Source organism: Anser cygnoides, chromosome 3, assembly GCF_040182565.1.
Source record: "Anser cygnoides isolate HZ-2024a breed goose chromosome 3, Taihu_goose_T2T_genome, whole genome shotgun sequence".
NCBI lineage: Eukaryota > Metazoa > Chordata > Aves > Anseriformes > Anatidae > Anser > Anser cygnoides.
In genome coordinates, this window is record NC_089875.1 from 74,411,244 (window position 1) to 74,426,131 (window position 14,888).

The following is a 14,888-nucleotide window of genomic DNA, read 5'->3' on the forward strand; positions in this document are numbered from 1 at the left end:
TCCACGTTAAAGATTATCCAGGTTATAAACTACAGTATGTGTGCTCTTGGTGTTTTGTTTGTTCATTTTGTTTTGTTTTTGTTTTTCTTTGGAGAGACTGAGTAAAATTTGTGGTGGATCCATACTTTTGTCTCTACATAAAGACCTCTTCTGAGGTTTGGCTATTAAGGAAAAGCTTAGATGGGCAGGAATGCGTATACAGACCATTTTTCTGCATTGTGTTTTGCCTCAGGGTTAGACTGCATTATGTCTGAAGATTTTTGTATGATTTCTACTTTATTTTTTTCCAGTAGAGTAAGTGTTTTCAGTTTCCTGATAGCAGGGTTGCATGCCTCTGCTAAAAGTTGTAATGAGAAGGAAGACCTTTGTGATTATTTATTATTATTATTATTGGGGAGTGAGTAGCCAGAATAGAGGGGGTGGAAAAAAAAAAAAGAGAAGAAACAGATACTGTTTTTTTTTTTTCCAGGGAGAACCCGATTTCTTTATTTTCTGCCTTTTCTTTATTTCAGATCGCTGACATTTCACCACAAAATACTAATCGTGTTTCATTTTAGAAACCTCAAGATCCGCTGTGGCTGACCTCGTGGGCAGAGTGGAGACATTTGAGCACAAACACAGAGGCACCAAAAAGTTCTAGCATTCTAACCAACTGCTTCATAGTCTAGTGAAGAGAGAAAACGAAATCTCTGAAAAATCTCTGAAATTTGTTTGGAATGGCATCTAACAATGCTAAAACAGTATTTGCCAACTGGCAAGAGCAAAGTTGATAGGTAAAGAAAATTGTTGAAAACACTGTATTATAATTGTAGTGGTACCATTTTTTTTTAAAACAAGCTCTAATATATAATTCCAATGACATGCTTTTAAGATATCTGTACGTTTTTCATTTACATTTTGACATTTAAATTTACATCATTTCATGATCCTGTAATTTTACAGCTCATCTTACATACGCTTTTTTTCAATGGCAAATTGAAATCACAGATGAAGTGCACTTAACTTGAGTAAGGAAGAAAAAATGTTTAGTGGGATGGGGAAAAAATCATAGCACACAAACATATTCCTTGGCTGCAAACTTGTATGTGCAAATTAGGCTCACTTATGAGAACGACCTTTTTCTTTTTTTCTTGTGCTAACAAATCCCAAGGAAAGTGCATATGGTTCCTCAAAGTATTAAAATGTATCCTGCTTTTGGCATGGTAGAGAACACATTTTGTTATACTCGAGAATTTGCCAGCACACTACAGTAAAAATATAACTGGACTATTGGTTTTTTGGTGAAAGTTTTTAGCAAGTTTGCCAAAGTACTTTGGCTGTGATCCAAAGTCAAGCTCTATCCTTCAAACGCAGGATAATATAGGAGGAGGAAAAAAGTTCTTTATGCTGTGTCTCTGTCATGCTCTCTCTCAATTTTTATTAAATATCTAGTTTTATTTTCGTAAGGTATCTTGTAGGCATTTTCTACTGAAATGTTTGCCTTAGAACTTTATTTTAGAAGACAAATACATAGCTATACGTTAGAAGTAATAAAAGCACTGTTATGTGCAGTGTAGTGGTAAGAAAACATAATTTGAATGCGTGGTTTTGTTTTAACCAAAGGCAGCAGGATAGAAGAATAAATCAGGCTAGTGCTGATTGCGAATTTAAAATCTTGAGCATGCAATCGAAATTTTTTTTCCCTGGACTGAAATTGTTCAGAGAGCTTTTCATTCATGATACCAAGCTCAAGCTGGCTGTTTAACTCTACTGAGGTTCTGCTTTCTCCTGATACTTACTCATACTTACAGAAAAATTTGTAGTTGCAGGTCATAAGCAGAATGTAGCTTAGCATAATTGTAGTGGCTAATCAAGTTATGCCACAATCAAGAAATATTAGTGTTTTTTGTCTTCTTTTGTTCCCCCCCCCCCCCCCCCCCCCCCCCCCCCCCCCCCCCCCCGCCCCCCACTGTCTCACATGAACTAGGTGAGGTCAGGCTTAGTTGGTGTTAAGCTAAAGTAACAGCTGGAAAACTACTGTGGTGAAAACCAGTGTTAACAGGTAAGTAGGGCCTTATTTTCTGCAAGTCAGCACTCTAATAATGTTAACAAAGTATAATTTGTGAAAAAACATTCCATAGAAGCTGCTAAACATGGGCTGAAAGTTTTAAGAAAGATCCTGAAATCTGGGATTTGATTTTCATGTAACTCTTTCTACAGATGAGATGTAGCACTGCCAGTTCTGTGCAATAGTTGTGGCAGGTTTTCTGGAGCATTTGTTGTTATTGGTGTCAGAAGGTGTTGGTTATTTGTTTGAAGCACATTTTTTTTTCCAGGTTTCGCTATAAACTTTTGTGTATTGCTCGAGGTAATTCTGAAATGGCAAAATGGTGTTTGTGGTGGGTTATGTAACAAAAAAAACCTATAAGATAAAATAACTGAATACTGGAAATAAATGTAGTCTTGTCATAGTTATATTTGCTGATTTTTTTGTTTCTGCTGCAATTCTGCAATACACTCAAGTGGACAAGAAGCCTGGGAGTAGTCAACTTTTTTCAGTGAGTTATATCTTTACATGGATCTCTTTCACCATTGTAGTAGTAAGAGCTTGCTTTTAATATAACTAAAGAATATTGGAAATTTAGAATAACTTTCAGAAGCATTTGGTATCTTTCCTTACTAAGGTGTTGTTGGTTTGGATAATGTCACATGGCATGTGTGAAAGGTGCATCTTGTGGCTCTTCCTTCCAGGCCAATTAGAATTTTTTTTATAAGATAAGAATTCAGATATTTTATCACAGTTGAATTGTAGTATCAAGCAGAAACATTCTTTCAGATCTTTAAAGAACTGAGTATTCTTCAAAATAAGCTGGTCTTCCTATAGCGATTTGAGTCCACATTTTTTATGCGAGACAAATTCTATCATCATTTGCTTGAAGATAAGCTACTGCTGAAAGTGCCAATTCTATTCTGCGTTGCTGTCAATGGGAACTTTGTGTTGTTTAGAGCTATCTAGCAAAATATGTCAGGTTATAAGACAATTCCAGGTATGATTAGATAACCTACATGTTTTTTATAAATTGTGTAAAAATGTCAGTTATCTTCCTGCAAATCACAGCCAGAAATTTGTCTCTTCATTCTCACTCCTTCTTTTGTCTCAGCAAAGGTTTAAGGTCAGTGCTCTATTCCATTGTCAGAGTCTAGCCTTTCTTTTTTGTTTGCTTCTGTATCTCTTAGAGGCAGGATCAAATCAGTGACTTTAAATTTCCTTCTCTGTGACTTGTAATTGTAGGGTAATTTTGCTTCTGGCAGCTTCACCTTTAGTTCTGTAGAGCTAAAGTTTTCTCTAGGTGATGGACCTTGGAAAGTCTTGATTTTTCAGGTTGCCTGAAGAAGATTCTTCTATTTCACCTTTCCTCTTAGGATATTTGTCTTGAAAGTTTTTCCAAGGCTGCCTGACTCTGTAGTGAATAAGTTTTCCTTGTACTGTAGGCACCTGAAGTGGTAAATAGGCTTCTTTAAAGCAAAGTGACAAGTCTGGCATGTCATTCATTTTTTCATTTTTCTTTTCATTCTTGATTCTACTCCAAGAATAATTATTTAGTAAGGTGCCCTCCTTTTTGGCAGTTGTGGAGTGGCTCTTTTTCCACTCTGTTAGCAGTGCTGCTTTCTACATGTTTGCCATGCAGTCGAGGTCACTCCAGCGGAGAGAAATGAGGTTCCTGCTTCACATTCCTGTCTTGTTTCTTCTTGCCAGCTTTTTTCTCATGGACTCCAGTAATTCCTCCAGACTCTGGCACCAGGCAGTCCAGGAAAATTTGAGGTGGTCAGTACCACTGATGCCTTTCCTGAATAACTACATAACTTCAGTGCAGAATCTCCGTCTCTTCTTTATTTGTGTTGGTATACTGCTTTGAAATTGTGGTCCATCTTTTTGTGTCACATCTTACGTAAATAAAACAGCCAGCGTGAAGGCTTAGGTTTTCTTGTCTCTTCCATGAGAAGCCTAAAATCCTTTTGAATGACACAAAACATGTTTTTGCCCTTCTCTCCCTTTGCTGCTTCAACAATATGACGTTGTTTTTGTACATTCAGCAAACTGAAGTTCAGGCCCTTCATAAAATGATTGCTGTGGTTTGCTACCCCCTTTTAAAAGGGCTTTGTGAAATTGAAATCTCATTGATTTGGAAGGCTCTGTAGCTGTAGTTGCATTTTCTTATCCTACTTCTTTTTTCCCTCTGCAAGAAGAGACCACACTTAGAATCACAGAGTGGTTTGGGCTGGAAGGGACCTTACAGACCATCTAGCTCCAACCCCCTGCCATGGGCAGGGACACCTCCCACCAGCCCAGGTTGCCCAAAGCCCCATCCAGCCTGGCCTTGAACGCCTCCAGGGATGGGGCATCCACAGCTTCTCTGGGCAACCTCTGCCAGGGCCTCACCACCCTTTGAGTAAAGAAAATCTCCCTAATATCTAATCTAAATCTACCCTCTTTTAGTTTAAAGCCATTGCCCCTTGTCCTTTCCCTACACTCCCCAACAGAGAGTCCCTCCCCAGGTTTCCTGTAGGCCTCTACAATTAACAAATGAACATTTTTATATGTAAATGGCATGTCCTCTCTTTCAATTTGCGCTCATTGCTTCTTGTCCTTTCACTTCTTACTGCTACAAGCTTGTCTTTTTTTATTCCCTCCCATCAGTTAGGCACATAGATTTTCCCCCTAAGACTTCTCTTCTTGAAGCTAAGCAACCCCAGCTCTCTGTGCCAAACGTATTCACACCTTTAGTAGTTTTATACTTTTCAAAAATGTGTTATTGGTTGTTCTGTGAATTTGAGGGGTTGGAGTTATGTGGAGATTTTTGTTGAATCTCAAGCTTATTAGTGATAACTGCTGGTAGCAGATTAGACAAGTAGATCTGGAAGTCTTAATTCAGAGTAAAGAAAAGACAACCCTTCAGGTACTGCATTTGTCCTTGAGATGCTACTGCTTAGTGAAAAACAAAACAAAAAACATTAGACCTTACAAATTCTGTTTACTTTTCTTAACTGTTTTATGGGAATTTCTCATGCAAACCCTGATTAAAATTTCTGATTAATTTCAGTGGGAGTCGGATCAAATTTATTTTTTTAGTAGTATGTTGATAAAGTAATTTGTAATCTGGTTATAATACAGGTAATATCCATTCTTATCCATTTCAGATCAAAATAAGTTGGGCTCCTGAAATGGTCAGTAAACCTAATGGGGTTCTGCATCCGCCTTTCTTCCTTTTTTCCATTTATTTATTTATTTATTTTGAGCTATGGCATGAAACATACTACCCAGCTGAAACACGGGAGGAACGCAATGGCAAGAGTCTGTTAACATTCAGTGCTGGTAGCTACTGCTTCAGACTTTTCCAGGGAGGTATCAAATCAAATGCAGTACCAAATCCAATTCTCTTGATAGTTCCAGCCATCTATAAAACAAGAATGTTTGTATGTTGCGTACCAGAGCTACAACTGAAAGATTAAAATGTAAAGATTTTTTTTTATTTCACAAATACAAAATCATCTGCAAGAGTAACCTCGTATTGTGACATAACGAAGGTAAGTTTACAGTTTGCTGTGTTTTCTCTGAACAATTCCAAGTGTAATAAAAACAAGAACATAATTCTAAAGCACACTTTAATGCCGGTGGGTGTTAATACAGTCACACTGTTATTTCCTGTTCAAATTCATTATTTTAATCCCTGTCAGATTCATATTTGTGGTAGTAATGTACCCTGCATGGCAAGTGCTGAGAAAACATTTATAAAAAGCATTGCCAAAGAAGTCTGACTGTATAGACTACAGTGACTTTACTGTTGCAGATCTTCCTGTGTTTATGGAAAAAAAAGCACTACTTAGGCATGTCTGATTTGTAGATTTTGTTGCTCAAATACCCAAGCTACTTAATAACTCTAATACATTAGATAGAGTAGTACAGCAGTTCTATTGATATGCTGGCAAAGAAGCAAACATGACCGGTCTTTACCATCTGTTTATAATGCTATATAAAGAAGACCTTACTGGTTGCCACGGAAACCAGCATTTCCAAAACCACAAGTGTTTGCTTAAATTCTCAAGCCTTCTAAAGTCTTGTCTTTTTCTGAAGGAGAAAGAATAGAAAATCTCTAAAGTTTTCCAATGTTTTTTTTCTAACATTTGCTTTACTGTAAAATGCTTTCAGCATTTTTGCACCGTATCTTGTTTCATTACTTCATAAATTTAAAGCATGCTTTTGTAACTTAATGAGCTTATTTGATGCTTCGCTATGATCCAGGAAAAGGAGGCAGATATTTGTGTTTATCTTTTATAAAAGGAGGTTTTCCTATTCAGGCAAACTAGCCTGATTGTGATATTGACATACTGGAGTGAAACCTAGGGAATTTGGGTTGAGGTCAAATTGAAAAAAAAATTCTTAACTGTGTTTAAAAACAACAGCAACAACAAAAACAGATTAATCAGTTATCACAGTCATCCACCTGGGTCTCACTGACAAGTGACCCTCTGGAATCAGGAACCTAGAGAAAAACAAAATTAAGATAATACCAGTAGGAGTTACGGTCTAGGTTTGTCTGTTTTCTCCCCTGTTGGCTTAAAATTGATTTTTTTTTTTTTTTTTTAGTTAAAATAAACCATTGAGAAGCCCTTGGTGTGTGTTATTTGGAAATAATACACATTTTTTATAGTATCTGTGTTTATGGAAAAGTGTTTATATTTATAAAAAGAGTATTCTAATTTGTAACTGTGTGTACATATTGATGCCTTGCATTCTGTCATAATTCTCCACAGCATTTTAAGTCATTTTTGCTGTTGTTGTTGACATACACCCACCCACCCAGTTCATGAAAGGCTTCTGCTGTGTATGACCATTTAACTTCAGTGGGTTGTGACAAATGTAAAGTCTTTAGAATTTGTACTGCAGTTGGGTTATTGGTGCTGGTTGGTTTTCAACCACTTAAAACAACTTTTTTTTTTCTTTCTATTTAAAAGGACGATCTGTATTTACAGGATTCTTGTTGTGTTTGGATTAAGCTACTTGGATTAAGTGGAAAAAAAACGCATTGAAGCAGAGAACTTGAGCCTCATGTAAAGATCTGTCTGTTTTTTGGGAATACCTACTTGCAACCATCTGAATAATGCTGAAGATCAGTTAAGCTGTTATTTAGAAATATTGTTGAGCACAAAAGGTTAAAAGAGCTTTTTGGATCATTCTGTAATGACAATGCATATCCTAACATTTTTGCCTTTTTATATTTCAATACGTTTGTAAAACATGCTGTAAGCATTTTCATCGTGAGGTAATGACCAGGAGTCGACCTATTTCATTGTTGCATTTCCCTAGTAGAGTTTATTTAATGCAAAATACATTTTTATGACAGGCTTTACAATTACAATATTGCTGAAATGACACTGTACCTCTAGAGGTGTCTGAATTCATTAGCCTTGTGAAGCTAATCATATCTCTGTCACTCACAGAACTCTTCCAAAGTATTTATAATTCCTTTCACTTAGCAGAATATTCTTGCATCTGCGAGCCTGTTTTCAAAAAGGTAGCCTTGTGCTTGTGTAGACCTGTTGATATTGGTTGACGGCGGGGTGCTAGACCTCCCACAAAGTTTAAATAAAGTAAATATTGATGGAGAAATCAGACACACAAAAATTAGGCTTCTGTCTAAGTATTTGTGGTTAGAAAAATAAGGGCGCCAGACCTGCAAGCTACTGCTGGTCAGAGTAATTGCACTCAGACACTGACTGCATTTTTAGGTATTAGCTTGCCTGTTATCCGCATCACATTCCAAGATCAAGTCAAACACCAACTAGGAAAAGCAGCAGAGATTGGCAGTAGGTTTAAAAACATGTATTCTTCTGTGGTGTCTTCAGTGTCATCCTTAAGGTAGTCCTTCTGCCCTGCCTCTAACACTCATAGTATCCGATGGTGTGAGGGTACTATTATCAAACAAATAAATAAAACTCTTCTCTGAGTAATCAATGTGTTTGAGATAATGTATGATTATAGCTATTAATTTTATAGCGATTATTTTTTTGTGTCTATCATAGAATCATCTAACGTCATCTAGTCCAACCTCTAACCTAGTACTAAAGTCCACCACTAAACCATGCCACTAGGTTCTACATCTACACATTTCACAAAGACCTCCAGGGATGGTGACTCAGCCACTTCAAGAGTTACACAACTCTTTCAGCAAAGAAATTTCTCCTGATGTCCAACCTAAACCTCCCCTGGCGCAACTTGAGGCCATTTCCCCTCATCTTATCCCTTGTGCTTAGGAGAAGTGCCTGATCCCCACCTCACTACACCCTCCTTTAAGGTGGTTGTAAAGTACAATAAGGTCTCCCCTGAGCCTTCTTTTCTCCAAGCTGAACAACCCCAGCTCCCTCAGCTCTTCCTTGTAAGACTTGTTCTATAGCAGGCTGTTTACAGACCTTAGATGACCATGCAACCTAAAGGCAACTCCGTCAAAACTTCAGTTAATTTGTTGCGTATTTTCACTCATGTAAAAAAAAAAAAAAAGAATAAAAAGGTGGTTGTCCTCTTCTTACCCAGTGAACCTCTTTCCTCCTGGTTCTCAGCTGCTCATAAATTTCGCAGAAAATTGGGAGTCCAGAGCTGCTTTTTTTGCCTTTTTAAAAAATTAATTAGCAACTCCTCCCATTGATCTTAGGGGATAATCTATTGTAAAAGAAGTACCTCAAAATTTTTTTAAAAAGTATGCAAGTATATGTGATTTGTATAACCTCTGCCATTGGGAAGCCTAGTTAATGTAGTTGCAGGGGATGATAGACTGATCCTGATGTCTAAGTGAGATTCTTCAGGCTCCAGGGAGAAAATTTCTTTTAAGAATTCAAAGGCTATCTCAGTTTCTAGGAGCCATAAATGGTGAAGTACAGTACACTGCCAAGTGGCCAGGGCCAAGTATCAGTATTTGCTTTGCGCTTGCCCCCCAAACCTGTAGTTTTTTAAACGTGATCTTTATGATGGTAGTTGATTTTTGTGAGGTCTTGCCCAGTCTGAATCGCCACAAATTTATTTAATCTTCTGATTCTCTTAGATTTTTAGAAGGATCCATCTTTTGTGATCATTACTATGTTTAAAAGTTTTTTTTTGAAGTTTTTAAAAAGAGCTACGGTGTTTGGGATATGTGCCGAAACTATACGCAGCAGCTCCAGGAGGAGATGGGTCTCCTGATCTTGAAGGGTACTCTGATTTTTTCCAGAAGACTTTTACAACTAACATCTCAAGATTTTCTCTTGAGATAAATTAGTTCTGGAAAGATGCAATCCACCCCAAGTTCCATGCTCTTCTCCCTTTCTGTGCACAGAGTCCCTGTGAAGATCACGTTTACTAAGCTAGGCAGTGATGAAACTTTGAATGGGATTTTTCCTCTTCAGTTAAGAAACGTTTCCCCTTGTCAGCAGAATCCCTGTGAAAAATGAGCAGCTGTTTCCTACTCTCAAGGAGCTTCTCAGGTCAGAAGGGACCTTGGGAGCTTTTCTCCAGGCTGTGCAGGCCCAGGACCGCGCTGTTCCTCACAGGGCGAGGGCCCCAGCCTGACTGGGTTGTCCTGTGCTGAATTCATTCCAGTTTGTCACTGTTTCTCTTATACTGGCTGCAGAATTACAGACATGGTCTAATGAGGGTTGAACAAAGGTGAATAATCGCCTCCCTTCACCTGCTGGCTACGTTTCTGTTGGTGCAGCCCTGGGCACGCTGTTGGCTCATGGGTGCCTGTGGTCTACTGGGACCTTCTCAGCAGAGCTGCCTCGGGTTCAGTCAGTAATGCAGGGGGCTAGAGTCTGTCCCAGGTGCAGGACTGCATTCATCCTTGTTAAATTTCAGGTTACTTAGGTCTATAAGGTTCTTAACATCTTCTAGATTTTGAATTCATGTTCACGTATACTTCTGCAACCTTCTCTCTTCTCTATTTGCTTTGTGAAGAACGTAATTAATATTTTTAAAACACAATGTTTCTGGATTTTGGGGTAGATCCTAACATCTGGGACACTTAAATACCTAAATTTCCTAAAAATCACAGCTTAAATGTATGTTAAGTGTTCTTTAGTCACTCTCCCTGGCTGATAGTACTTGAAGAGATGTTCAGTTGTCCAAGCCCAGGAGCAAGCTTCTGAAGCTTGCTTGTCCTCATCTGCAGCCTCCAGTGGGTCAGCTGTGCTCAAAACAAGTGGCATGAGAAGGCTGATCCCCTTCTAGCCTTAGATGTTGCAATAAACATGTATTTTTAATGTCTGAAGATATGTTGTGCAGAGGGGTATTTAATACATACCTGAAACTTCAATAGCTGCTGAAAATAAGTCACTATAGACTGCTGTTAACATACACAAAATATATAATGTTCTGAATAATGTATGCGTGTTTGTGTGTGGTCATATGGTCATATAGTGAATCATATGATTCAGATAAGTGCACCTATAATACAGCGGTTTAACATCTGTTTAAACAATGAGTACGTCAAGAGAGTTTTCTCTTATTTACTTCTGACAAGTCATTAATAAAGCAAATTGGATAAAAGCCCTGAGGCCAGTGGACCTCGTGCATTTCTAATAAAGCAGCCAACAGTCTCACCAAACAGCTCTGTGGCTTACCTCTAGCACTAGATACAGAATCATCAGTTATAATTAATTTTGAAAAAATGTTTTTTTTTTTCAAATGTGCTTACACCCATAACCACGAGTATATCCTGATAACCTTTCTATGTTGAACAAAGTAGGTGTTGCAGATTTAAACTGTGTTTATATTGTCACATCTGGGATTGTCAGGTAGGATTGAGATGTTTCTTTTTCAGAGCAGTATTTATTTCAGCCTAAAACTAAATTGTGTTTTCAAAAGTGTTATCCTAGGCTTATAAATCATCAGCATAGTTTATTTTGGTTGTGTTACAGACTTTTTTCCCAGTTGCTTTTTATTAGGACTGCATGAACAGGTGATTCATTCTTCAACAGAAGAATTTTCCTTTTGTTCAACATTGGAAGTGGGGGAGGCAGAGGGATGGCTGCTCAGCACCAGGTATATTTCCCTGTTTTTCACTAAACAGAGCTTGCGTGTGACCCAGACCAAAATGATTGATTCTGTCACTGGGACACTACCAAGAAAATGCTTGGAGAGGTAGGGCAAGGTGAGAGCACAGCACTTTGCTCACTTCAGCCCCTAGCCAAGCTGGCCAGTGGTTGGAGTACCTGGGCAATGGGGGAGGGACATCCTGGTGGCCTGCTGGGACAGCTGACAGCGGTGCTGCAAACCGAGCATCCCATACCTGTGTTGGTAATAAGCAGAAATGTGGGAAACAGCAACAACGTGACAAAGCATTTAGCGACCTTCCTTTTGACTCCCCCAACGTACCTTATCGTGTCTGTTTTGATTGGATTTTTTTTTCTGTAGTCGTAGTGGTTACATTGGAACTAGCACTACTACACATAGATATGCTTTCTTCTGCTATACCCACCTTCACAGCCAGTTGACTTCCCAGTTGCCTGTGTTGTTGTTTTTTTTTCCTTCCCATATTTCACCAATGTCCATCTCTTCTTTACGGCAACCGTTCTATTTGCCATGTTTCTCCTCTGTTGTTTGAATCCAGAGTTTAATGAAAAAATAAGAACATTAGCTGTTTTTTTTCTCATAACCTCCTGTAGTGCAAATAATTTTAAATCTTCACAGTATTTAACTGATTGCTCAAAAATAGGAATGGTGCATTCAATAAATGCTCTATTTATTTACTTATTGATAGAAGTGTGAATTACTACTGGAGTTAAACCTGACAATTATTTGAGGCTCGTATTTTAACTGCAAAGTCTACTGAAATGGCTGCACATGTGGAAAAATACACAGAGCATTAAGTGAAATGCTCATGTTTGCTTGATTTATTCTCTGCAGCAGACCGACCCTGGTAGTAGGAGGTGTAATTTGCAGCACATTAGCTATTAGCCAGTGTCATTGCTTGAGTGGGTGGTGTGAGTCTCTTGTGTCTGCACAGTGTCACACTACGCATGTTTCGGAGCTAGGCTCTTCTCCCCTGTGCTGTGAGATTAATTTTTTGTGAGCAGTGTTCTGTATTTAAAACTGTGAATCTGTCAGTTTTCAGATGGGTTATTCTGTCATATGGGTAACATCTAAAGTAAATGCTTCCCCCTTCCCTCCCCCTGAAATTCTTAATGTTTAGCAAAACCAGATAGTCGCAGCGTTTGACTTACCTGCCTTTTTTTGGCATGTGGTCCCCTGAGGATGAAGTATGTTATTTGCGAGGTACCCAGCCTGTAAGAAAATTACCCTAATGTTTCTTTGAGGATACCCTGTGCATGTACTTGCAGTGTTCAGCAGAGGTTTTCCAAGCGAGCCTCAGCTTGATGCATCTTTTTTTTTGTGTGCACAATTTCACTTGGGTTGCTTTTAGTTCACTTTTTTCCCTAGAGGCACCTGTCTCCTGCCACATACCCATCAAGACTAATTGCACCATCTGGAAGACTTTTGTGTAGCTGTTACTTGTGCAGAACATCTCTTGGGAGCTTAATTCTGAATGTGAATGTGACCCCTGAAGCCATGTCAAGTAGCTGCAGTAGTTTCCAACCTCTAAAGGATGATCACCGTAGGCTTTATTTGTTTCAAGTCTAATGCGGTTTGCTTTAGTATGGATATGTTACATGTCAGTAACACAACTTCAGTCACCTTTTGGAGGGTATTAGACTTTGAATATGGGTTTGGTAATTCGCCGAAAATCCTGTCTAGAACTGCATCCAAACCATATAGGTTTGGATATAGGCTGTATGACTAGGTGTAGAAACGACAGACACGTTGCACCTTATTATTATACTATTTATTTTTTAGGTTCTGTTCTGCCCCACCACATCTGCATCACGTTAGTGATGTTCTGCTGAGAACGCAAGGTGTTCTGGCGAATGTGGCTGCAGCCCCCCGAGCAGCTCTGAAACAACTGCTTTCCTTATTGCTATGAATCTCGTCAAATGTTTTCAGCACAGGTCATTCGCTGTTCTTCCTTACCGAGGCTTGGTTCAGGTGAAAGCACTGCAGTGCTTTGTTTCCACTGGTGGCTGTTTGGGCAGTGGCTTATTTAAAGGTCAGTGTTTTAAAATCTTGTGGTGGACAGCTTTCTTCCCTACTTTCTGTAATAACACGTCTGTTGGGAAACTGTAGAGCACTGAGCACGAAGAAATGAAGCATTCTGGCTTTATAAAAGTATCAGCATAATTTGTTTTATATATGTATATGTATTTATTTTAAAAGTGCCACTCACTTCTCATGCAATCCTGCACTTTGTAAGTAAGGCACTCCAGTTTCACCAGAGTATGTATGTAGATTTTTTTTTCCTAAAAGCATTTTTCTTTGAAAAATGATGGAATTGTAAAAAAATGTTGAGGAAATACGAGGACTCTATTTGTATTCAGCTGCATCATCTGCGTAACTTGTTTGCTTGTGAGTAATGTGGTCAGCTGGAGTTCAAGCCAGAGAAGTACTTACACCACCACAAACTATCATGAATTCTGACTACAGGATATACATGCATATACATTATTCATTATGTATATTTTCTATTTTTTTTCTTTTCTTGAGTAGTTTAATGTTTGTTGTGGCTCCAACTTTGGAAATGTGTAGAATTTTAAATGCTTAACTGTGTTGGCCATGTTCTGTTAACTATATACTGGAATATGGTAAGAAAAGCAGTTCGTTCGTGTGCTTGGCAAGAGTTAAGGTATGTAAGGTGTAAATTCCCAGGATGCTAAAGGCAAGCAGCTTTCCCCACGTTAAAATCCCTCGCTGCATGTACCCGGTGAGCAGAGCTGTACATTGCAGCACCGTGCCGCTTGTTCTCGGGAGCTGCTCTGAGCCGCGTGAGCTTTCCCGGCTTTGAATGGTTGGGAAGCTCTGCGTGAGCGGTATACAAAACGAAATCATTGTCTGCTCTGGGAAGTTGTACAGCATCTGCCTTTCACCAGCTGTTATGTTGCTGTATTCAGTTTTTTTTAAAGGATCTTTGGGGATGGAAAGACCGGAGCCGATGACTTTGCGACGTGGCTTCTCCTCGGGAGGTGTTGTGGAGTCTCTTGTGCTAAACACAGCCTGCGCTGAATTTTGTCTGGCACTAAACTATTGATTACCCGTGTTCTCCCGGTTTTCCGAAACATTATGATTAGTTTATTTTATGATAGCAAGCAAGGCAATGGGTTAATTGCTATTTTCATTTCACTGCTCTGTTAAGAGGCTAATATGTAATTTATTGCAGATTAAGACCGGTGGCTAGTGCATGTTTCTGGCAAAGTTTCAGCTTTGTCCATAAATGTTTGGTGTCCAGTTGGTTCTTAAGACTTAGTTGAACCGAGCTCTTTAGCCACCTCAAGACATAAACACCTGCCTTCTCGGTTGGAAATGTGGCCAAAGTCGATGCCTTCTCTCAAACCATCCTGGTGTGTGTTGTGGTGAGCATGGCGGCACGGAGCTGGCCGGGCTTCCCAAGCGCACCGTAGGACATGGGCAGGTTAGAAGGGCACAGAAGGAAAAGCCGTGTCCTGGCTTGGCTAGCTAGACCCTGCCAGGACTAGAAAAGTTGTGGGTTGTGGTAAGAAGGCATATTGTCCTCTTTCATCGATCGTTAGCGGCCTTTGTAGGATGTGGCTGCATGGAGAATGTGTTCGTGAGCCCGGCGCTTCTCCGAAGGGAGCAGCGCTGGTCTGGAGTCAGCGCAGTGCTAAGCTGTGCAGCACTGCCCAGCACGGGTGGACCCTCTTGTTCTCCTCCGAGAGCTTCTGCAGGCACCTGGTTTGGTTTGGTCCATTCGCCAGCGCTGTGGGAGAAGTTGTGAAGGCTCAGCAAGAGAACTCCAGATGTTATTTGTAGTAGT

The 14,888-nt window shown here is 39.3% G+C and overlaps 1 protein-coding gene and 1 long non-coding RNA gene across 9 annotated transcripts in view; both read left to right on the forward strand.

Annotated features, from left to right (window-relative positions):
• Positions 1–1,938, forward strand: part of LOC136790466 (uncharacterized) — a 29,565-nt gene extending 27,627 nt beyond the window's left edge. Inside the window, exon 3 of one of the 2 annotated variants that reach the window (XR_010830429.1) lies at positions 513–1,938. This is a non-coding gene — a long non-coding RNA (uncharacterized lncRNA). The remainder of the gene's footprint in view (positions 1–512) is intronic. The other variant, XR_010830430.1, reaches the window with a different exon arrangement.
• BEND3 (BEN domain containing 3) overlaps positions 1–14,888 on the forward strand; it is a 150,184-nt gene that overhangs the window by 30,886 nt on the left and 104,410 nt on the right. The window lies entirely within an intron of this gene.